Below are 24,201 nucleotides of genomic sequence, written 5' to 3' on the forward strand. Positions count from 1 at the left end.
AGCTTGTGATTCTATACTCTTATCCCTCCACTTGATGGCGCCTTTGCACAACAGACAGCAGTGAAAACAGGAGTCTGTTGCTGGCATTGTGCTGCTCTTTGTTTTATATCCATGTTCTCCAGCTGAATTGTACTTGTATATTATTTAGTTGTAATTATTAATACAACATTTCAGATTCAGTTCAACATTGTACATTCATTTTAGTTTAAAATGGTAATTAACAACAGCTACAGATGTACAGAAATGGTTAAGAATGAAAATAAAATTGTATGTTTGAGAGAGGGATCTCTTTATTATATCTAATGATGATACATGGAACAATAATCATAAGAAAATATTTAGCAAATGTATTCTGTTAGTATTCAAGAGCAGAATTTAGTTTAATTAACTTCAGTACACCTTCATAAGATGTTTAAAAGTGTATCTTCAATACTGATCAGGATACACTTATGCATATGTTTTGAAAATGTATAAAAATTCTAACATTTTGGAGAGATGTCCAATAAGTTGTTATGAAAATGTTTTCATATGTCACCATTTTTGTATCTTCTAAGCTACAGCCCTGATAAGCTTATTTATTGGGAGTTCTGTCATATTTTACTAAATGCATTTTACTGTTGTGGATATCTCCATATGTTCCCTCACTCAGCATGTGGCTGAAACAGGTATAAAACCTTCTTCCATTGGAGAAAATTTTAAAAATCAACAAAAGACACCAAACATTCTGTGAAATCTGGTCTGGAAAACACTGGACGATCTGTGATTTTTCCTTTTGTATCATACCCATCTTGTATTGTATTCAAGGTTTAATTCTTTATTTTTTGTACTTTTTTCACTATAAATCCTTTAATTTTCCAAAAATAGTCAGTGCGCCTTATGTATGAATTGTGCCAGTCAGGTTGTAAGAAGCAGTAAAGACACTCTGCTGAAGTGGAGCAGTATAAAGGAGTTTCAGTGAAGTTTTTCTCCAGTGCTGAGGCTGGAGCAGTATTAGCATTAGCTGCTAACTGCGCTAAGTGCTAGCTCTTTTGCTGTTCAGAGGTGAGTATAACCAGCTACATAGGATGAACTGCTAGCTGATTGCACCCTGGATTACCAGAACAGTTAGTGTTACTCAATCGCTGTCGGGCAGCATTTACTAGTGCTAAGCGTTGCTAACCGGCTAGCGCTGCGGCTAATTACGCTAAACAATAAATCTAAGCTTACTGTGAATAAATAGAAGCATTTTTCTTACCCAAATAAACAGTTTTTAGGAGAGTAGTATATGTAGATTAACATCTAGCACTCGTTTGACTTTAAAAGAAAATGTTTTTTTTTTTTTTTTTAGGTGCCTCCCCCAGCTTCCTTATATAACACTTGTTCCTTACTATTGTCGCTGAAAATTCCCTCTGATGCTGATGTGGCAAGAGATTTTCAATTTGTTCTGATGCAACTTAATCTCTGTAAAAGTCAATAAAGTTATAATTACAAAAAATAAATAAATAAATGATTATATGTAATTATATTTGCTGTCTATTTGGAACACAGGTTCCCACATAGCAGCAGTATTCCTACCAGTAGATATTCTGTTCTGTGTAATATTTGAGTTGTATACTGAGGAGAATAGCCGTGGCCTCGGCCTGATCTCTGCAGTAATGGCTTCTGTACGGCCGTTAAGCAGCATTTCAGTTTTAATAGACGAGAGAAAATGTGCAGAAACTGCATCTCCAGTCTTTAAAAGCCGCCTGCTACCTGTTCGTTCTTCTCAGTAATATGTCAGGAAAATAAATCCACCCCTCCGTGCTATCTCATGCAGTACTGGAGGAAGAGTGTTGTGCGCTAGGCTAATCTCCAGCAGCGCAGCAGGACCGCACTTCTTTCCCTTCAGCTGCTCCGCTCTGCTTTCTGCCTTTTCCACGCCTCACTGAAAGCATCTCAACGCCATATTTTTGACCAAAAATCTAATTTACACACTTTCCCTCTTTCCCAAAATGTAGTCAGTCGAGCAAGACATGTATGGGGTCTGACGTTTGCTTCTGTAATGTTAAAATGGATCCAAGAGGCTAATGTGGCTAATCAGCTATGTAGTGCTGCATTCCATTTTTAACTTGCATGTCAGAATTACCCAGTTTCAAGTTAAAAAATTTCAACTGAAAACCCTACACAAGTTGGATTTCCTAACGGGAAATTCTGAAAGATCTTACCAGCCCTGGGCTCCAGAGTTTAGATTTTCTGCCTGACTCAATGTCCAACCCGAACTCGGACTGGGGTCAGGCCGAGATTACCCACGACTTTTAAAAATGGTCTATGATGTAGGCCTACGTTTCTTAATCCTATTTTTATTGTATTTAAACCTCTGGCATGATCATCACAACACAGCAAAGTTTAAATGTGAAGTTTAAAATTATGCACGGCAGTCGGTCATCGCACCCTCCTTCAAAATTTGTTTAACTACATGAGTGTGCGGATGCAGTATGGAGAAGAATTAGTGCCAAACTGAAAAGCAACCACTACCATGGAAAATGTAAATGCAATCCACAAGATGCATTGCCTTTCCTCACAAACATGCAGAATATGTGCCAACATGAAATGCAAAACCACTATTACATTACAGTTCACTGCTCTTGATTTCTTTATTAAAAACAATACACAAGAATTAACTTTTTCAAAACCAAACACTAAATTAGTGTTAGAAACCTTCTTAATATGCAATCAGCTTAACTCTACTGTATTCCACTGTGTGGTGCTGCTAATATTCCAAAGCAAATCACAATGCACAGGATTGCATTTCCTCTAGGAGCAGCTTGCTATTTAGGCCCAATTTAATGTAATGACTGTCCAATCAGAACCCACTACTGAAATTGGGGTGGAGCTCACAAACCAGTCAGAAGAACACTCATAGTTGTATTTTAAACCAGAGAAAATGTCTTTGCGACAGGATATACGAGGACATAAACACTCTTGTATTCTATAAATTAAGGCTGGCACAGTTACAAATAACTGCGTCCTTTGAGTCGAGTAGATTTTAACACAGGCTCAGTTCTCACACTTGGAGCATTTTCATTTGATTTCTCCAGGACTTTGGTGCGTTTGGTCCAGCATGAATGCTGCTTTTGATCCCAGAAGTGATCAGAGTACTGATCTCCAGTGGGTTGTCTGGGATTTGCTGGTGCAGATCGCCCGGTGTGAAAGCTATGCAATCCCGGGTGCGCTAGGTTGGTGTGGGTGTGTTTGGTTAATTTTTTTAACATGACGCTTCCTTTTATTGAGTTTTACTCTGACTGAAGTCTTTGCCCCGCCCCAATTTCAGTAGTGGGTTCTAAATGGACAGTGATTACATTTAATTTTAGGACAAATACCGTGCTGCTCCTAGACAAAATGCAATCCTGTGCTTTTGAACATTCGCAGCGCCAAACAGTGGAGTACAATGCAGTTCAGCTGATTGCATTTTAAGTGCAATTCTGACACAAATTCAGCGTTTGGTTTTAAAATAGTAAATTCTTGTGTATTGTTTTTTTTTTAAATAAAGAGATGTTCCTCTCGATAATGCAGCCACCAGGCAAGACAGTAGAAAATATTTAGGGCACAGATTAGGAATTACAGGCACATTTAGCTCAGAATTGTAGTTAAAAAGGTCAGTTTTAACACTCTACTTATTAAAAAATGTGTTGTTTATATCAGACTCATAATGACTGTTGTTGGGGCAGGCCGGATCGGGTTCAGACAGAATGTACACGAGCTTGGGTAGAGTTGAGCTAGATTTTGTGAGCTCTACAACGTTCACAGTCTAAGGTGGCTGCCATGCAAAGCAGTAGTATTATACAGTTTATCGCCTAATTCTATTCATGTCATCCACACAGTACTGTCCAACTATTATCTGTGAACTTAGGTTTCATAAATACTGCCATCATTAACAATGCTAATAATAAAAACGTGGGGCATGACAAGACAAGACAATATTTTAGTTGGATTCATCATAAATCACTAGTAAATAGCTATCAATCCAGGTCTTTAGCCACCTGTTTTTGTTTTGGAAATGAATTAGCATAAATTAGTGTCTGAATATTTAACTGAAATTCTGTCAAACTGGGTGTGACATCATTCAAACTTTGACAGACATATTTTGAGCTTTAAAGAACCATTCCACTCTATAGTCACAGTAATGAGAAGATGAGAATTTAACTTGAACAACGTTTTGAACAAAACACACCTGCTTTGTGCCTCATTCAAATCAGTCAATCAATTCAGGCTGAAACACTCTTTATAACTTCAGTGCGAGTGCGTGGGGCTAAGCTGCTGTAGGCTGCATAGGCAGAATTATATATTATATAAATGCATTCCATTTTATGACATTCATTTATGACATTTAAAAAAAAGGCACTGAGAACTTTGAAAATGCAGGTAGTTTATAAAAAAAAAAACACTGTTTATGGGCACTGAGTGGTCCAGCGGTCAAAAGTGCTGCAACTATGATAAGGAGATTGCTGGTTCGAATCCCAGTCATGCAGCTTGCCATCAGCTGCCTGAGCTCCGAGACAGCAAAATTTGGCTTGCTTTTTCTGTCTGAGTAGATGGCGCTCTGTATCCACATCACTCCAAAGGAGTTTGAGGAATGCTGGGGGTGAACTGAGGTGGGCTATTTGACAAAGGTTTGTACACGTATTTCTGTTTTACTACACCACAAGTCTGTTTCACACCAGATTTCTTCTGTAAAGTGAGCTGTTGCTTTTTGTTATTAGCATGGTTTGAAACATGTTTATGTTTAATGTACATTATTCTCTGTATTTTAGCATATGGGCCCTTTAAATTCTTATGAATAATGTATTGCATTTTATTGCATTTACTTTTAATACCGTATATTAGATATTTTGTCTATATTTAAGATTCTTTTACTTACCAAGCCATTTTTTTATTTTTATTTTAGCAGTGGGAAGCAGTTTGCATTTTGAAACAGTGCATTCGCGCCGGTGCTGACACACATTCAGCCCATCCCGACTTCCTTCAGGTGGAACGGGCCCAATTATCTGCTCTCCCAAACAAAAGTCACTCCTCGCCTTTTGCTCTGGAATCCAAGCTGCCATTGACTTCACGGATCCACCAGACTGGCCTAGTTGTGTCCGCAGGAAGACACTCAGACCTGAGATGCCTTTTCCCTCTTTTTTTCCCTCGTTTTTGCCCTTTTTATTCCACCATTCTTTATTTCTTTTCATCATGCAGAGTCTGATTCATTTAAAGCAACACTTACGACCCTACCAACCACCCCCTCTACACCACACTACACCCCCACCCCACCCCTCCTCGCTCTCTCCCAGTGCGGTCATTAATAAATGCATGGGAAATTAATGGCAACACTTAAAATTGTGCCTGGAGTACTATTTAATTAGCATATAATGACAGATGCTGTACATTCTTTAGAGCTCAGTCCCAGTCAAGTGACTGTTTGGCTGGGTGTAATCTCTATTTATGCTACAGTGAACGGCACCATCAGGCCTGTGGAGTATCAATGCAGTTGTTTGAAGACGTTTGGATGGAACTGATGATGTGAATGCGTGATTGGAGTTGGTAAGTACTGTAGATGATAGCTACGTAGGTAAGTAGGTAGGTTTCTGTGATGTGCTCTTATGTCCTTTTTATAGCAGCATAATAAAATGATTAACTGGAGGTCAAACATAAGTCCCCTGCTCTTAGGATCAGTTAATGTGTGAATAATAAGCCTGAACAATACATCATTTGTTAATTGTCATAATATCCCCCTTTGGGAAACTGAATTTTGCAATATGTTAATGGCTCTCTAACTGCTTTACCGTTTAGAGGACAGTGGGGCACAACCGAGCGTGGGGTAAAGTATACCAGTTAAATCCAGAACTTTCTTTATCATGTCACTTTTTTCTACGGAATTTTGGAGTATTTCAATTGGCCCATGAGTCATAAACTTTTGTTACAGTGTAACGAAGTGGCAGAATCATGTTATGACAACTACAATAGAGATACAAAGATTTTATACAACAGTGACAGTATTCACGATTTCAGGACATATCAGCTTAGCCCCACCCACTCATGCTGAAGTTAAAAAAAGGTTTGTCTTCTTGAGTAATGTTTAGTATTTTGAATGAGACACAATATATATAAAGGGAAGTATAATAGGGAAAGTAGCAACACTATCGTTGCTACTCCGGCTCAACATGCTACTAACTGCACTATGCAACATTGGTGAAGCGGTCGTAAAAACTGCATAACACAGCTTAACATTTGTTAATTAAGCAATAGAACACAAGAGGGAGTGTGTTATCACAAATAACATCATGGCTGTGATTTGTTCATAGGCACGAGCCGAAGGCAAGTCACAGCCATGATGTTATTTGTGATAACACACTCCCTCTTGTGTTCTATTGCTTAAGCTGATATGTCCTGAAATAGTGAATACTGTCACTGTTGTATAAAATCCTTGTATCTCTTTTTAGTTGTCATAACATGATTCTGGCACTTTTTTACATTGTAACAAAAGGTTATGACTTATGGGCCAATTAAAATAATCCAAAATTACATAGAAAAAAATGTGACATGATAAAGAAAGTTCTGGATTTAAATGGTATATTTTACCCCACGCTCGGTTGTGCCCCACTGTCCTCTAAACGGTAAAGCAGTTTAGGAGCGTGGAAAAACACTAATACAGTCCTGTGTCTATATACGCCGTTACTCTGCAACGTGTCGGCAGAGAGATACAACTTTAGTGTGAGAAGACCGTGATGTTATCACAAATATCAGCATGGCTAGAACACTTCTCAACCAATCAGATTGTGAGGTCGGAGCTAACTGTTGTATAAAACCTGGTAAAAGTACTCTACCTTCCTGCTGCACATGCTTCTTCCACTTCAGATGACAGTTCTCTCAGCTTGTAAAATACATCTGATAAGCATTTCTTTAGCCTTGTCTCAAAACAATTATTTCCCCTTCCTGATTGTAGGGGGAACCCAGGCAAGAAATACTAATTCTGCCATAATATTGCTTTAATAATGAGACTTATAATGCTATAATGCTTACAATAAAAAAAAATACTAATAATCATTTGGACTCTTTAATGGGCCTGGGTTGCCTTTATGTCAGTGTATCAGCCTTTAAAGCAACTGTTACACTTAACTCCTCAGCCAGTTAGTTAACCCAGCCTTTAGAGACATTGTAATGGGTTGGGAGCAGTAGCTCTCCAGCCCAGAAGGTTTTAGAACCCAAGTGCAGAGCAGTAGATCTCAAAGCAGGTAAAGCCAAGAGAAAGAAAAATAATAATAATAATAATAATAATATATAATTGTTAATATATATTAATAGGATATATAAATATAAAATTCTTATTATTAATACCCCGCTCCACACGGGGATTGAACTCAGGCTGTCGCGGTCGCAGTCCAATGCTCTAACCACTGCACCAGCGAGCGGATTGGGACGTGGCCGCTTTAATCACCACTTAAAGAGCCTCCGCCGAAAGGGGCGGAACAACAAAAACGGGCGGAGAATAAAAACTGGTGGAAAACAAAAAGCCACGCCTAGCGTGCGTTAGAGTGAGGGGGAGAAAATGTAAATAAGGCTTGCCTGGAAGCGGCTACATCTTATGAGACAAGGTGAAGGATTAACTAAACAAAAGGGGCTTCCAACGAAAACAAAACTGAACTGAGGTGCTTGTTACGGTGGCCGAGAAAGCCCAACGCAGTGCAAATTGAAAAGCGCTGCAAAAGCACAAAACACATCCATCAAAATTACAACACAGGCGCAGCAAATAGAAAAACGCGCTGCAACTAGAAAAACGCGCTGCAAATAGAACCACAACACAACGGAAGTGAGTCACAACACAACGGAATTTTCCCGGGGGACCTTAAAAGATACTGTACCAGCTAAGCTGCGTCTTCAGTAACGTCTCGGACTTCACTATGTGTACAAAGGACAATAAGTGGCAAACAAGGCGTTTTGTGAAGCAGAACTTTTAATAATATGCACACAACCGTGGTAATCACAGGTAATAAACATAACTTACTTTTCAGAAGCTTTTTTGCCACTTATTGTCCTTTGTATACAGCTGGTACAGCATCTTTTAAGGTCCCCCGGGAAAATTCCGTTGTGTTGTGACTCACTTCCGTTGTGTTGTGGTTCTATTTGCAGCGCGTTTTTCTATTTGCAGCGCGTTTTTCTTTTTGCAGCGCGTTTTTCTATTTGCTGCGCCTGTGTTGTAATTTTGATGAATGTGTTTTGTGCTTTTGCAGCGCTTTTCAATTTGCACTGCGCTGGGCTTTCTCGGCCACCGTAGCTTGTGGATTTAAACGCTGCTCCACCAGAGAGGGGAGGAACAGCGCGGGAGAGAGAAGGTAAACAACCGCGTGCCTCGCGGTGAGAAACACACACAGACACAGAGAGGGGCGGCAGAAAAGAGCACACCGCTCTGCTCCACCAGACTAAAGACAGGGAGATGGCGGCTGTGGAGCTCACTGCTCTACACAGCTCCACCAAACTCGAAGGGAAAAAGGGATAGAGATAAAGAGCCGGGGCTCGCTCGGAAAACCGGCATAGATTCGCTCTCCCGAGCTTCAAAGATCCAGCGCCGAGTGGCCTGGCGCGCCCTCTGTTGCCCCGGAGGGTGCCTCGGTCGGCCACCAGCCCTTACAGACATAACATGTAAATGTTCATTTATGTTCCATACAGATATACATACAATAGAGTTTTTAATTCATTCTCTGTTTCCATTTTGTCCATTACTAGGTGGTTCTTGTCTACAGTTGTTGCTTAATGTTCTTTGTATTCTTAATTTGTAAAGCACTTTGAATGACTTGTGTATGAAAGGTGCTATATAAATAAACTTGCTATGCCTTGCCTTGCCTTAATGGTTACCAGGGTGTTGTTAGGTGATTACTAAGCAGTTGCTATATTCTTCAAGGGGGTTGCTCTGATTTCACATGTGGTTGCTCTGGTGACTTGGTTACTATTAATTCCTATAATACATGTATTAAAACAATGGATTGATCAGAAGCTCTATACACAGCCCTGTATCAAACAATCTGACAACACAATTCTGGAGATGGAATGGATTTGATATCTCAGAAGCTGAAAAAGAATCTTCCCACAAAAAACAAAAAGAGATAGAGAAAGAAATATTTAAATAAAATAATAAGTGAATAATGTTTATTGAAAAAAACTTTTTTTAAGCACAGGTGAAACCCAAGAGTCACACACACACTTACTCAGCCTGCTGTACGATTCTCAACTCTGATCACACTAGATTTTACACCAACGTTCACACCAGTACAGGCCTGTCCCCAATCACACCACATTCAGTACAGACCCTTACTTCAGCCTGAACCCAGAAACCCACTCAGCTTCAGCAACTTATCCCTCTCTATACTCCCTATACTAACTTATAGTAATGTATATTCCCTATACTATTCTATACTACCCTATAATAAATTGTAGCACTGTATATTTTCGGTTTTTTGTTTTGCGCCCGTTTTCGTTTTTTTTTGTTTTGCGCCCATTTTCTGGTCTTTGTTTTCCGGCCGTTTTCTGGTCTTTGTTTTCCGCCCATTTTTGGGTTTTTGTTTTGCACCAGTTTTAGGGTTTTTGTTTTCCGCCCGTTTTCCGGTCTTTGTTTTGCGCCATTTTCCGGTCTTTGTTTTCCGCCCGTTTTAGGGTTTTTGTTTTCCGCCCGTTTTCCGGTCTTTGTTTTCCGCCCGTTTTCCGGTCTTTGTTTTGCGCCATTTTTCGGTCTTTGTTTTCCGCCGGTTTTAGGGTTTTTGTTTTGTGCCCGTTTTCCGGTCTTTGTTTTCCGCCCGTTTTCGGGTTTTTGTTTTCCGCCAGTTTTCCGGTCTTTGTTTTGCGCCCGTTTTCGGGTTTTTGTTTTGCGCCTGATTTCCGGTCTTTGTTTTCCGCCCGTTTTCGGGTTTTTGTTTTCCGCCAGTTTTCCGGTCTTTGTTTTGCGCCCGTTTTCGGGTTTTTGTTTTGCGCCTGATTTCCGGTCTTTGTTTTCCGCCCGTTTTCGGGTTTTTGTTTTCCGCCAGTTTTCCGGTCTTTGTTTTGCCCCCGTTTTCGGGTTTTTGTTTTGCGCCTGATTTCCGGTCTTTATTTTTCGCCCGTTTTCCACCTGTGTTGAGGGGTTCCTGTCGAGTTTTTACCTGCTTCGTATTCGGCTGCTCTGCACTTGGTTTTTACAACCTTCTGGGCTGGAGAGCTACTGCTCCCCAACCATTACAATTCCCTATAGTATTCCATACTACATATACTAACATATAGTACTCTATATTCCCTATACTATTCCATACTCTCCTAATACTGCCCTTTACTCCATACACTAACCTATAGTACTGTATATTTCCTATACTATCCCATACTCCTCTATACTACCCTATACTTACCTATAGTACTCTATATTCCCTATACTATCCTATACTCTATATACTAACCTTTAGTCATCTATATTCCGTACACTCTTCCATACTCTCCTATACTGCCCTATACTCTATATACTAACCTATAGTTCTGTATATTCCCTATTCTATTCCATACTCTCCTATACTACCCTACACTCCATGTACTCCCTATATTACCCTATAGTACCCTATATAGTATACTTCTTATACTACCCTCTTCTACTCTGTCCTCACACAAGTGTCCAGGGCTTTATCCTGCGTCAGCCTGAACCCAGAAATCCACTGAGCTCCAGCAAGTTCTTATCTGATGTGCTACAGAACCGTAGAGGAATTAGCTGAGAGTAATACTCCTGACTTGCATGTTTCGCGCTCTGTATCAGCCTGCAAATCACTCAGCATTTGCCCCTGATCTGTTCTCTGAATTATGCAACATGATTGCCTTCTGTATGTCTGTCAATAGCACGCAGCCACAATGAAAAATGAAGTTATTTATACAGCCTTGGAACAGGCAGGGCAGCCAGGGAGTCTGGATGAATAATAGAATAGGCTACAACTCACCAAGCTCCCTTAAGTTGAAATAAATCACTGGATAAACGAAGGGGGGAAGTCCCATTAAAGCTGCTACACAGCATTAATTAGCACTACGCTGGATGATGCTAGCTACCTACCTGCGTGCTCCACATTTGGAGATAATACATGGGGCGCGGGGGCCGATCGTTATTTTCGAATGCGAGCTAATTCAGATGGATGGGAGACAGGAGGAATTTATGTTTAAAGAACGGCGAGGCTGACCTCTGTTGGTTCACTTAATTGAAAAGTGAAATTAAATTATTGATTTTTGTATTTTTTGTCTCCTAGATGAATGGTAGGAACCCACTGACATCTGAAAGAGGTGGAGAGAAGTGAAGGGCTCAGGAGGGCTATTTTAAAGAGCCCATAAGGGGGAAAAACCGATTTTCATGCTTTATGAAATGAGTTTGTACAACTGACCATTCACCCCCCACTCCCCAGTCTATTCACCGTATTTTCTATGATAACAATAAGGGGCCATGTTTGCTTTCTTTCTGTTGGAACGTCTGGTGCGACAGGGGCTCTTGTTATAGATTAAAACCTCAGTGATAATAAAATGTTTGTTAATAAGCTCATTTAGAGGGTTTTACAAGAAGAAGAGAAGAATTTCATGTACAGTTTTTTACGACTGCTAAGAACATTTACCTGTACTTTAGATATTTTTTCTGAACTCTAAATTCAGCAATACACCTACATCATACGACTAACTAATATAGTTAATTTCCTGCTTTAAAGGACATTTTGTTGTCGAAATATTTTTTATTTAAATTTCTTTAGCCTTAATTCCATTTGTGCAAAATTAAAATACAGATTGTTTCATTCTAATAAAAAAAATGATGGTTTAAATTAATTAGGGCTGTTTTTGATATTTCCAATAATCCACACAGATGTTGTAAGTGGACCTCAGGGAAGAAGTATGACATGACAGTAAATTTTAGGATAAGGCTCCTTTAAAGCGCGTGTCAGATGCTTGTCTGCTAATGCATTTTGATGAGAATGAAGTCTTCTCCTGCTAATGAGGCGGCGCGTCGGGGTGCAGCTGAGCGAGCCGATAGCTTATCTCTTTGAAGGAGAAACAATAACAGCAAACAAACGGCATCGACCTTTATCTACACATCGCCGTAGCACAAAATTAGCGATTTACATCTGTGTATCTCATCCCCCTGCTATCAGTGCAGCGAGGGAGGCATCTGTCACTTTTGTGGAAAATACAAAAGCCTGTGATAAAGTGTGACAGTCGCAGCCCAATGTGTTTATATCAGTGTTCTGTTGTTGTTTTAAATAGAATTGATCGCAATTGGCAAATAAAAAGTAGTATTATCTATTATCCACTGCTGTGCATGCTCACTGTTGCAGCTAATCTGCCATTATTATCCCTGCTATAAGAAGGTTAATATGATGTATATGTAGTGCACAGGCCTTTCAGAAATAGAAACAACATATAATGCATGGGGAATATCATCTAATACAGCATTAGGGGCATAAGATTCCAGTGTAATTGCATATTATTATAATAAAGGACTAATATGAAATGTCTGTGCAACTGGACTAAAAGTAATCTATGTGGATCAGTTAATAGGTGAGCATAATATTTACATCTGTGTTTTTGTGAGGTAATGTATTAAGCTATTGTCATATATTTTTTATATATTGTCTTATATACAGCTCTGGAAAAAAATAAGAGTCCACTTCAGTTTCTAAATCAATTTGTCTAATTTTGCTATTTATAGGTTTGAGTAATATTAATATTAATATTGTTGTTTTATTCTATAAACTACGCACAACATTCCAAATTCCCAATAAAAATATTGTCATTTAGAGCATTTATTTGCAGAAAATGAGAAATAGCTGAAATAACAAAAAAAGATACAGAGCTTTCAAACCTTGAATAATGCAAAGAAAACAAGTTCATAGTTATAAAGTTTTAAGTTTTGAGTTCAGAAAACAATATTTGGTGGAAAAACCCTGGTTTTTGATCAGTTTTCATGCATCTTGGCATGTTGTCCTCCACCAGTCTTACACACTGCTTTTGGATAACTTTATGCCACTCCTGGTTAAAAAAATCATCTTCCTCTTGATTATATTCCAGAGATTTTTACTTTAGTAAAATCAAAGAAACTCATCATTTTTAAGTCGTCTCTACTGCATCTAAGTATCCTCTACTGAGTGCTGTTAAGATACGAACGCGCCAAAGTCAGAGTGCACCTGGCTCTTAAAGGGAATGGCAAGTGACACACTGATTGGTTTATTTTACGTTACGCCCAAAACACACTCATAATTAATTAAGAGAATTAGTACATGCCTTTTAAATGCTTGAAGCTGCACAAGGTGTATTTTTTGCGCCCCTACGATACTGAAGACTCACAACACACCCTAAAAATCTAGCTGTGCAATTGAACCGGTGTGCTATAGATCCCTAAAATATGGCCCATACCTGTAATGTGTGTTAGAACTGTTTTGAAGCTGAACACTGCAGGAAGCTACTTATCCAGAAAGCAGGCTTAAAAGCAGCTAGGTGGAATAATTTGTGTGTTTGTGCCACTGTTCACTAAGTCAGAGCTGCTGGGTTGTGACACAAGGTCATGTAACCAGTAGAGAAGGAAAATTAATAGATTAACCCACTCAGAATTAAACATACACTTCTCCTTTTCAGCCACTATTCATACAAAAACAGATTTTTTGTTGTTGTTGTTTACATATATTTCAATGTTGATTAAAAAGCACATATTATTATAAATACATTTTTTTAAACCATCCAAACATACAGTAAATACACAAGTGTGAAAATGTATTTTCATTACAATGGTCCATTTAAGGAAAGTTTGCTGCAAGAAAATGAAAAGTTCAAATGTTTGGACACACCTCTGCTCATTCAATGTGTTTTTAATTCATTTTATGACTTTTTTTTTTTTTTACATTGAAAACTTAATATTGAAGACTATATTAAAGCTCTCCAGGAACACATTATTATTCTGTAAATAAAAAGATTTAAACAAACCCGAATATGTTTTATACATTAATTTCTTTCATGTGGCCACATTTAGCTTTGAGGACAGATCTGCACACTCTTGGTATTTTAATCTCAGTGTCTTCTTGAGCCAGAGTCACCTGGAATAGTTTTCTCAGTGTCTTGAAGGAAGGAGGACAAACTTTTTTTTTGCCTGGCCCTTTTTCACCTCCTTGACCTGAGCATGTACTTTAGACCAGCTATTTACTCTCCACTCCAGCAAAAGATGCTCCACATATGAGCTGCTAACACATCCATTTCCCTTTATAAAGCTACGAGTCGTCTCTCAAAAATTACGGATTTTTTTGTTGTTGGTGAAGAAGGCGACGTTTAAACACGTATCAATGTGCGCATGTGAGCTAGTGTTTCAGGGACAGATTCGTTCACATTACGCACAGATACAGCTGACTTAAATTTGTGAATGTGAACTGTCAAGAAAGCCAAATCCGATCTGAGCAAAAAATCGAATTTTAGCAATGTAGCTTGTAATGTAAGTGTAGCCTAATTGATTGCTTTCTACACTGCTTTTGCCTCAGTAAGCCCCGCCTCCTTTGCTTTCTTTTATTATCAACCTCGTAATCTGAATTTTCAGTTCTGTGAGGATGGCAAATATTGAGAATTACAACTATTGAGATTTAATATTCTTATTTGATCATTGTTAACAGATCACTGCACTTAAAGGAGAACTCCGGTGTGAAATGGACTTGGGGTGTAGTGAAACGTGATAACAAATATAATCTTTTGTCTTATATCTTGTCTATACCTCTGTTCACCCCAGCATTCTGGAATACAGCACTTTTAGCCAATGCTCCCAACAGGCTCACAATGCTATTGATTGGGGCATAGCACTCCCCATGCAAAGAAATAGACGTTTTTACACCATTAATAGATATAATATGGCAATATAGCAATTTTTTTTCAATAAAAATGAATGAATACTATAGAGATATTTTCAGCAACAGCTGGAATTCATGCATTCCCACAGAATTCATTTCACAATGTTCCCCTACCCAGAGAGCTTCCTCTAGGTACTGTGAGTATAAACAGTGTTTTAATAAACTAACTGTGAATTTCAAATTTCTCAGTGCCTCATTTTAAATGTCAGGGCCCTCAATGAAGTGTGGCTCTACTTTGAGCTTGTTAATGGTGTAAAAATAGCTATTTCTTTGCGTGGCCAATTCTATGTCCCTATCACTAGAATTGTAAGCCTGTTGGGAGTGTTGCACTTAAAGCGCTGTATTTCAAAATGCTAGTGGTAAACAGAGGTGAGCTATTCGACGAAAGATTGTACTTTATATCATGTTTAATTTCACCCCAAATCTATTTCAAACAGTATTTCTCCTTTAAATCCATCTTTACATGTTTTCTCACATAGACTGTAAATTATTTTCACTCAGGCTGGAGAACCGAGCACAGAGGTCGATGTGTCATTTTCGGCGTCACACCCTCTGACAGATCTGCACCTCGTGGCCGCGTGTGAGTGGCAGGTTTGGTGTTGAGCGGCCCATAAACAGCAAAGAGCCTCAGTTAACTTCTACCGCTCGCCATCCCGTGATTGATGAGCCGGTCCAGCCACTCTCTCTGCCTCCAATGCTTAGCGTCGTCTAGACGGAGCAGATCAAAGAGCTCCACCATCAGGCTTTCTCTTTGAGCAGCTCATCTACAAGCATTTTAGAGCAGCTGTCTTCATCTCTTATTTCATCACTGATGTTGATTTAAACCCAGCGACTGGATGATTTCAGAACTGAACGATGTGTCATTTGGCCTGTGTCAACTCACTACACACTAAAGAAGACGGGAGACACCTTGAACTCAAAGTGATTTCATTATTTTAAAATTTTCTGCATTGTAGATTAATACTAAAATCATCCAAACTATGAAGAAAAAGACCTGGAATTATTTAACAAACAAAAAAAGTGTAAAACAAACCAGAATATGTTTTATATTTTGATTCTTCAAAGTAGAAATCTCTTGCTTAGATGACATCTTTGCACATCTTGGATGGATTTTCTCAGTCAGCTTAATGAGGTAGAGTCACTGGAATTCAGGCTTTCAGTTAACAGCTGTGCTGAACTTGTCTAGAGTTAGTTACTTGAATTTCTTGTCTCTTAATGTGTTTAAGAGCATCAGTTGTAAAGTTGTACAAACAGAGTTGGTATACAGTGAAAAGCTCTATTTGAGTAATGTTCTAATCCATATTGTGGCAAGAACTACTCAAATAAGTAAAGAAAAACTTGACTTTAAGAAATGAAGGTCAGTCAATCCAGAAAACTCAGATCTTTGAAAGAGAACTTTGAAAGTATACACAAGAGCTGTCACAAAGAACATCAAAACTGTTATGATGAAACTGGTTCTCATTAGGACCGCCCCAGGAAAGGAAGACCAAAAGTTACCTCTGTTGCACAGGATAAAGTTCATTAGGATTACCAGAAACAGCGAGTTTACAGCACCCCAGAGTATTTTGGTTTGTTTAACACTTTTATATGTCATCACATGATTCCTTATGTGTTCCTAGTCTGGATGATTTGAGTAGTAAATTACAATGCAGGGGAAAAAAAAACTTTGAATAAGAAGGTGTGTCCAAACTAGAGTTTAGTTTTTCTGCTTGAGTCCGACCCAATTCCACCCCTTAAAAATGGTGTGTGACATAGAACTGCGCCTTTTTTATATAATTTTATTTCTGATTTTTCCCCATTTTCTCCCAATTTGGCTATCCAATTGCCCCACCCCTTTGTGTGTCCCCATCACCAGTGGCACCTGCGACTCTAGGAGGATGCAGATGAGCACACACCTCCTCCGACATCTGTGAAGTCAATCTCCCCTTTTTTCGAGCTGCTGCTGATGAATTCATTACTTAAGCAGCTAGCGTGCTCGGAGGAAAGCACAGCGGCTAGGTTCCGATACATCCGCTCACAGACGCCTTGTGCTGCCCAGCGCCACCTTTAAGTGTGATGGGGAGGGAGCGCCATCTACCCACCCGGAGGGAGCAGGGCCAATTGTGCTCCCCCTGAGGACCGACAGCTGATGGCAAAGCTGCATGAACGGGGGTTCGAACCTGCGACCTCCCGCTCATAGTGGCAGCGTATTAGAACGCTGGAGCGCTCAGCGCCCCAGAACTGCGCTTTTTAATGCTATTTTTAAATGTACGTAAAGCTATGGCATGATAATGACAATATAGCAAAGTAATACATCACACTGTGATCCTCCACTTGTCCACATTACACTTTGGATTACACTCATTCAGAGACCTCGGAATTGTAGGTAAAAAGGTGCGTTTTAACGCTCTACTTACTAAAAAATATCGGGACTCAGGCTCAGGCTCATAATGACTATTTATGGGGCAGGCCAGACTGGGCTTGGACAGAACGGGCACGGGCTCAGGACAGTTGGGCTTGATTTTTTGTGCCTGATCTAAACTAGTACTTCATGAGTGTAAGAATTTACTATAGAGGCTCATATTTTGTACACACGTACATGTCTGTGTGATTTTATGCAGCAAACCTGGTCATAATTCCATAATTCCAAATGAAACAGATTACCTTTGTTACTTTTATGTGCTGTAAAAAGACCTCAGTTCTGATTGGCTGCCTCGTATTAGAGTGTAACACCTGCAAGCTCAGTGGATGGGACTAAACCACTGTAAAGTGGCATCTTTAAATGATCAGCATGTACAGGTGTGTTTAGTGAGGAAGTGAGCTTGGTTTGAGATGAGCTGAGATGTCTGTTCTCTGTGATGCTGCAGTGGATCTGTCAGATGGAGCTTCATGTTCAAATCAGGGAAGCAGAGAATCACAATCAGAGAGTGCTGGACTCAGGGTGCGTGTAGTTCCAGTGAATCACTCTGGATAAAGGACTGGAGCGAGTGATTCCATTTACATTACATTCATATGAAATTATTATCATTCAAAATTTATTATCAAAGTCTAATTGGGCAAATTACACTGTTTAAAAAATAAAGGTAACACTAAATGAAGATCTCAAATAAAATATACCTGTTTAAAATCTTTATTTATTACATAAGGGAATGCGTTGAGAACAAAAAAACATAAAAATGATCAATGTAAATAAATAAAAAAAAAAATATATATATATATATATATATATATATATATATATATATATATATATATATATATATATATATATATATATATATATATATATATATTCCATGGAGGTCAAAAAAAGACCAAAACATCAGCCAGAAAGGATGAGAACAGGAAAAAAGGTCTGTGGTCACCACCTGCAGAACCTCTCCTTTATAGGGGTTGTCTTGCTAATTGCCTCCCCTTTCTACTTGTTGTCTGTTACATTTGCACAACAGCAGGTGAAATTGATTCACAATCAATTGTGTTGCTTCCTAACTGGACAGGTTGATTTCACAGAAGTTTGATTGACTTTTAGTTACATTGTGTTGTTTAAGTGTTACCTTTAATTTTTTGAGCAGTGTACATATTTGTTGATTGTCTGAAGTAAGAATGAATAAACACATAAAACAAATACATAAAAACAATTTTCTGCACATGTGTGCATTTGCACATCTGTGTCATTCATTTAGAAGGGGTGTCCACAAATGTTAGAAAGTGACCCAAGCACTAAAATGCTTTTTTTTTTTTAGGTTTATAATGGTTCCATAGTTATCTTGTCAAATAGGCATTTTTTACATTTCTGCATTTGGCATGAACTATTACAAATGTTCTTAAAGGCTTTAGTGGTGCCATTTAATAACCCTTTCATATTCTTATGTCATAAAATTCTAAACTCTCGTCAATATACAGTACAATCAATTCTTTTCTAATGTTTTTTTTTCTAATGTTATCCCATTACTCCAAATTCCTGCAGTGTTCTCAAGTTTCACGCTTTGAGCGTGTGACACACGCACCTCAGCGAGTTCACACGCTCACACGCCACACATGGTATTTCTCACGCTTGCCAATCCATCGGCTGTATCGGCAACAGTCCCCCCCGTTTAACAACTGAAGACCACCCCCCCACCAATCTCACTCCCACCAAACTTCAAAACTTGAGAGCCCTGCTTATATGTATTAACATGATATACATTTTTTTTATTTTATGTTATATTATTGTGATTACTATTATTATTATTATTATTATGTTTTTTCCAAAAATCTGATTTTATGGTGCCGCCTGGGCACTTGTTGCCCTACACGTACTGAACTAGCAAAAAAAGCCATGATGAATAAACCAATGCAATGGAATTGCTTCAAATTGACTTCTAAATTTATTTAAGATATTTTTCTCCTGTACTGTTAATTTTTTTTTCCTGTGACACTGGTCATTTTTGTTGTTTTTTTTTATTTGATTTTATTGACATTGGTTGGTTTGTTTTCTTTGCCTACAGCACAGCAATCTTGCGAAATGTTGCCACCTGGACCTGGTTGTGCTGACAGGATGGTGACATCCCCAGAGCTCATCTGCTGCGAGATGGCATTTTCCCCCCTCAGGCAGTGTGGAGAAAGGTTCCTGCTACTGCCAGCAGGGAGCACTGTGTCCCTGGCACAGACAGAGAGAGAGCACTTGGCTGGAAGGGCTGCTTTACTTCAGCAGCAGCTGTGTGTGTATTCACCAGGTAAAGAGGCTGTGACACACACACACACACACACACACACAGAACACCACATTAGCTGTTGACTACTCGAAGATGCAGCACATCAGATCTTTGCTTGTGTCACTTTTGTGAACTGTGCTAATTTCGAAACGCTATCGTATTCAAGGCTCAGCTCTTGTGTTTGCGAGGCCTTGATGTGAAAGGCGGCTGTGAAAGGCATTACTCTCGCGTTTTTAGCTGTGTGTGAGGTGTGTGATGCGTGCGGCGTGCTCGAAAAATGCCCCCCGGCCAGCCGACTCCGACGCAGCGGCCTGTCAGAACCTGCCGCAGCCATGAAGACTTGGGTGGAAAGTGACATAGTTAGATGTCTGTCACCTTCACCTTGTGGCAGCGGTGGGCTGGATTGATGAGGCCTTCAGGTGGGACGGTGGCTGGATGTGAGGTCCAGATGGCTCATTACTACTGACAGCAGTTAGTTTTATCCCCCGCTCGGCTAAAGGTCACAGGACGGCTCAGCCGGCTCCACAACTCGCATCCGGCTTTCTCCTCTGGAGATGAATTACGGACGTTTGGCAGCCAGTGTGCGGTAAACATTTTACCTCTCAAATCACCCTCTGCTGGATAATTTGTTGTCTTAGGGTAAGGACTGCTAAAAGACCAAACATTTTGTGAGAATTTGTATTTCTTTGCTCCTGTTTAACACCTACGGTTAGAAGGAAATAGAATTTGTGCTTTTGAGCCATCACTGGAAAAAAGGACACGCCTTACACATGCATTTCTGGACAAGCTGAGAGATACAGACCTGTCACTTAAAAAGTGAAAAAGGCATATGCACTTAGGCTAATAGGTTAATAAGATTTAATACAGGGGTGTCCAAACTACGGCCCGCGGGCCATTTGTGGCCCGTTTTCTTTTTTGGAGCGGCCCACGAGGTATTTTAGAAATAGAATGAAAGTTGGCCCGCTGTTAAGCAGTTTTTTATAATGTGAGATTCAAAGTTTGAACGCTAGGTGTCAGAAACGGGCCAAAGAGTCTAAAAGCGGAGAGGGTGCGCATTTCTAGCGCAGAAAAACGGGGCAAAGAGTCTAAAAGTTGCTGTAATTAAGGAGTTTAATATTAAGAGACATCGTGAAATTAAACATCAATTTGAAAAATCTTAGTTTACACAACACTGTCAAAGATAAAGATAGTGAGTCAAGTAAAATGGTGTGTAAATGAAAGTAATCAGGAAAAAAAATATTATTTAAAGTGGTATATTTCATTATTTGTTTTATTACAGAGTCAGTGGCCCGTGACTTTAAATATATTTCTCCTTCTGGCCCCCAACAAAAAAAGTTTGGACACCCCTGATCTAATATTTTCTAAATCACTCTAAATAATTTTTGTTAAAAGCTTTAGTTAAAAAAAACAGACTTCGTGTTAAAATTATAAGCAATACATGGAAATTTACACGCACACAAATCACACTAACCTTATTCTGATGATTTACACTGAATTTTCTTCCCAATTTGTGAAGCCACTTAATCCAGCCACTTGCTAGGACTCTCCTGTCATATGAAGCTTTTTTTTAGTTTAAATGACCCTTAATCTGTATTTTACAAATATTACGTAGTAATGAAACCTATTACAGCCAACTACATTCAAGCCAAGAACCATTTAAGAACCATTATTTTAAGACTTTATGAGCCAACAGTAAAACTATGAAGCACTGCATGTAGTGCTCTTGGATGTAAACACATTAATTACATTAATATTGTAGCATATAAAAACTGCAGGTCTTATACACAGCCTTTTTCTTTATCTCTCTGTGGTAGTATTTAGGTATTCATGAATGAAAAGAATACTTAGTAGCATTTTGTATTTTTTACGAGTACAGATACCTGCAGTGCTTCTCTGGAGCACAGATACAGTGTGTTGTGGTTAACTCTAAAGTAATTTTAGAAATGTTTGTTGGAATGTCTAACTCTGGAGTGACGTTATTTTATTTTTAAGGGCTGCATTAAAATACATTTTGTTCTTTTAAGAATGTAATTAAGTAAAAATGCATATGTGTTTGATTAGACTACAAAAGAGACAGGAGCAAGAGCAAATACAGGTACATCTTCAAAAAAATTGAATATCATTGAAACGTTATCGTATTTCAGTAATTCAGTTCAAAATGTGAAATTGTAATTTTTTTTTGTTTTATTTTACAGCCAATAAAAAACAAAAAGTCAGTGTCTCAGAAATTAGAATATTATATAAGACCCATAGGTACTTTTGGCAGTGTGGGCAGTGTGCCAAGTCCTGCTGGAAAATATAATCCGCAATTTCGGTAAACTGCAACTACCGGAAAACACTGCACTGACTTTGAACTTGATAGAACACAGTGGACCAACACCAGCAGATGACATGTCTCTCCAAACCATCACTGATCATCAGTAAATTTTACATTTCATTTGTAAATCAAGGGAACAGAGTCTGGAGGAAGTGTGGAGAGACACACAGTCCAAGCTGCTTGAGGTCTAGTGTGAAGTTTCTACAATCAGTGATGGTTTGTAGAGACATGTCATCTGCTGGTGTTGATCCACTGTGTTTTATTATCAAGTCTAAAGTCAGTGCAGTTTTGTTTTCCCGCAAAATCTCACAGCACCTCATGCTTCCATTTGCTGACAATTTTATATTCTATTTTTTTTAAATGCACCTGTAAATATGTAGTCAAAAGAGGACTGAGATCAACTCAGTCTCTTAGAAAGAAGGTGTCTCAGTCTGGTCCCAAATGAAAGGATGGGTTCATTTGTAGTTAGAACCTGATCTGGTCTTAAATGTACTCCTCAAGTTTGAGCCTAACAGCTCTTGTAGTCAGGCATAACCTGGTATATTCCCCAGATAATTATGAAAACTTTTAACAAAAGCTATCTCTGCTGTTGCTCCATGTTAAACTCTTCAGAAATGTACACAGGACCTTTTTTCTGTATTTAATTTTTGCTCCATCCAGAGACAGGCCTGACCAATCAGCAGAGAGACTTTCTCATGTGGTTTGTTGTGATTAGCTGTTTTTGGTGTTATTGAAATTTTCTCTATGTAAAAACAAACCAAACCAATCCAATCAGGGAAAACGCTCCATGTTTAGAAACTTGTTAACAGATTCAGGCCAGATTAAACAAACTATAGGTGTGACAAAAGAGTCCCAGACAAACATCTGGATTTAACTCTGAGACCTGTCTTAAAAAACTAAATCACTTCTTTCAAATGAACCTTAGTATATGATGTGTAGAATTTTATTCACAATATTCTCTCTATATTCAAGGCTGATCATTAACACAAATAAAGGAATAGTCTGAAATAAATTAAACAGATTTTCCTCCATATCTCTGAACATCTTAGCTATTATTAAGCCATAGGACAGAACTGACAGTCAAGGCTAGTCGTTCTGAATCAGAATTGATTTAATCCCAAAAGGAAGTGAAAATAATAATGTTAGCAAGGTTAAGTGTGATGGATTGGTTTGGTGTGAAAAATACTGACCCACTCCATTAGTTCTTACATTATCTGCTTTGCTTTTTTGCAGATAAAGTGAAATATTGGCAGAAGCTACACCCTACCTCATCTCCCTGAGCTTGTAGAGCACAAAGATCTCGCAGCTCTCAGAAATCCCCTGAACAAATTCAGGAAGCGTGCAGTTTCAGAAGCCTCTAAAGCGAGAAAGCGGGGCATGGCGGTATCAGTAGTGACTTTGCATGCTGGCTGCAGATGCACAGCTTGTCCAGCCCATATGTTTGGTGAAACATCTCGCCCCAAAGACCGCTGTGAGCACAGCAGGGCCATTATCGCTCCCCGCTTCCGTCCTGCGGCTCTGTGTGTGCAGCTCAGGTCAGGATGAAAAGGACACAGTGAGCTTTCCCACAGATTTGCCCACCTAAACCTGCACGTCCATCTTTTATAGGAAGGCGGCAGTAAACAGGTTTTCAGTTCCTACTCTTTTATTTATTTTTTTTTACTGGACATTTTCAGTACTCTCTGTGTTCATAAGCTGTTCACCAAACATGGTTCTTTAGAGAACAATACATGGTGCATTTTTAAAGTGCTATTGTCATGTTAATATTACCTTGATAGTTCACGTATGGGCCTGATATAATAATATATGGACAAAATAGCAATCATTTTTGTTGACCTCACTATTGACCTGCTTATTAATAGGATTTTATTAGCTAGAAGAGCCCATGAATGTGAATGACAGTGATTTCATAGTATTTGTTTTTTATTTTTGTAGGATATTTAACATTTTTATATTCCAATTTCAATGTCTGAATATTCTTATTTATTAAAAGTTTCTTGCTTTTAAAATGGGTTTAAGTGCATGATGATAATATTAATAATGATAATATTTATTATAATTTTTATTATTATTATTATTAGTAGTAGTAGTAGTAGTAGTAGTAGCATAAATGGTCCCAACAATAATATCATGTATCGCAAATGACAATATATAATCTAAACAAAAACAGATATTATAAAATGTGCTTTGTCACATTAAACCTTATCAATCCAATAACTTATGTTTTTGCTTTCATATCATCATCTAAATTTATAGATGCTTGTTGTCTCTTGTAATTTTTAATCACATTATAATACACCAGTGGGTGGAGCAAACTAATATTAACCAATGATATCATGTTTAACTTGCTCATTCC

This window comes from Astyanax mexicanus, chromosome 10, assembly GCF_023375975.1.
Source record: "Astyanax mexicanus isolate ESR-SI-001 chromosome 10, AstMex3_surface, whole genome shotgun sequence".
Classification (NCBI taxonomy): Eukaryota; Metazoa; Chordata; class Actinopteri; order Characiformes; family Acestrorhamphidae; genus Astyanax; species Astyanax mexicanus.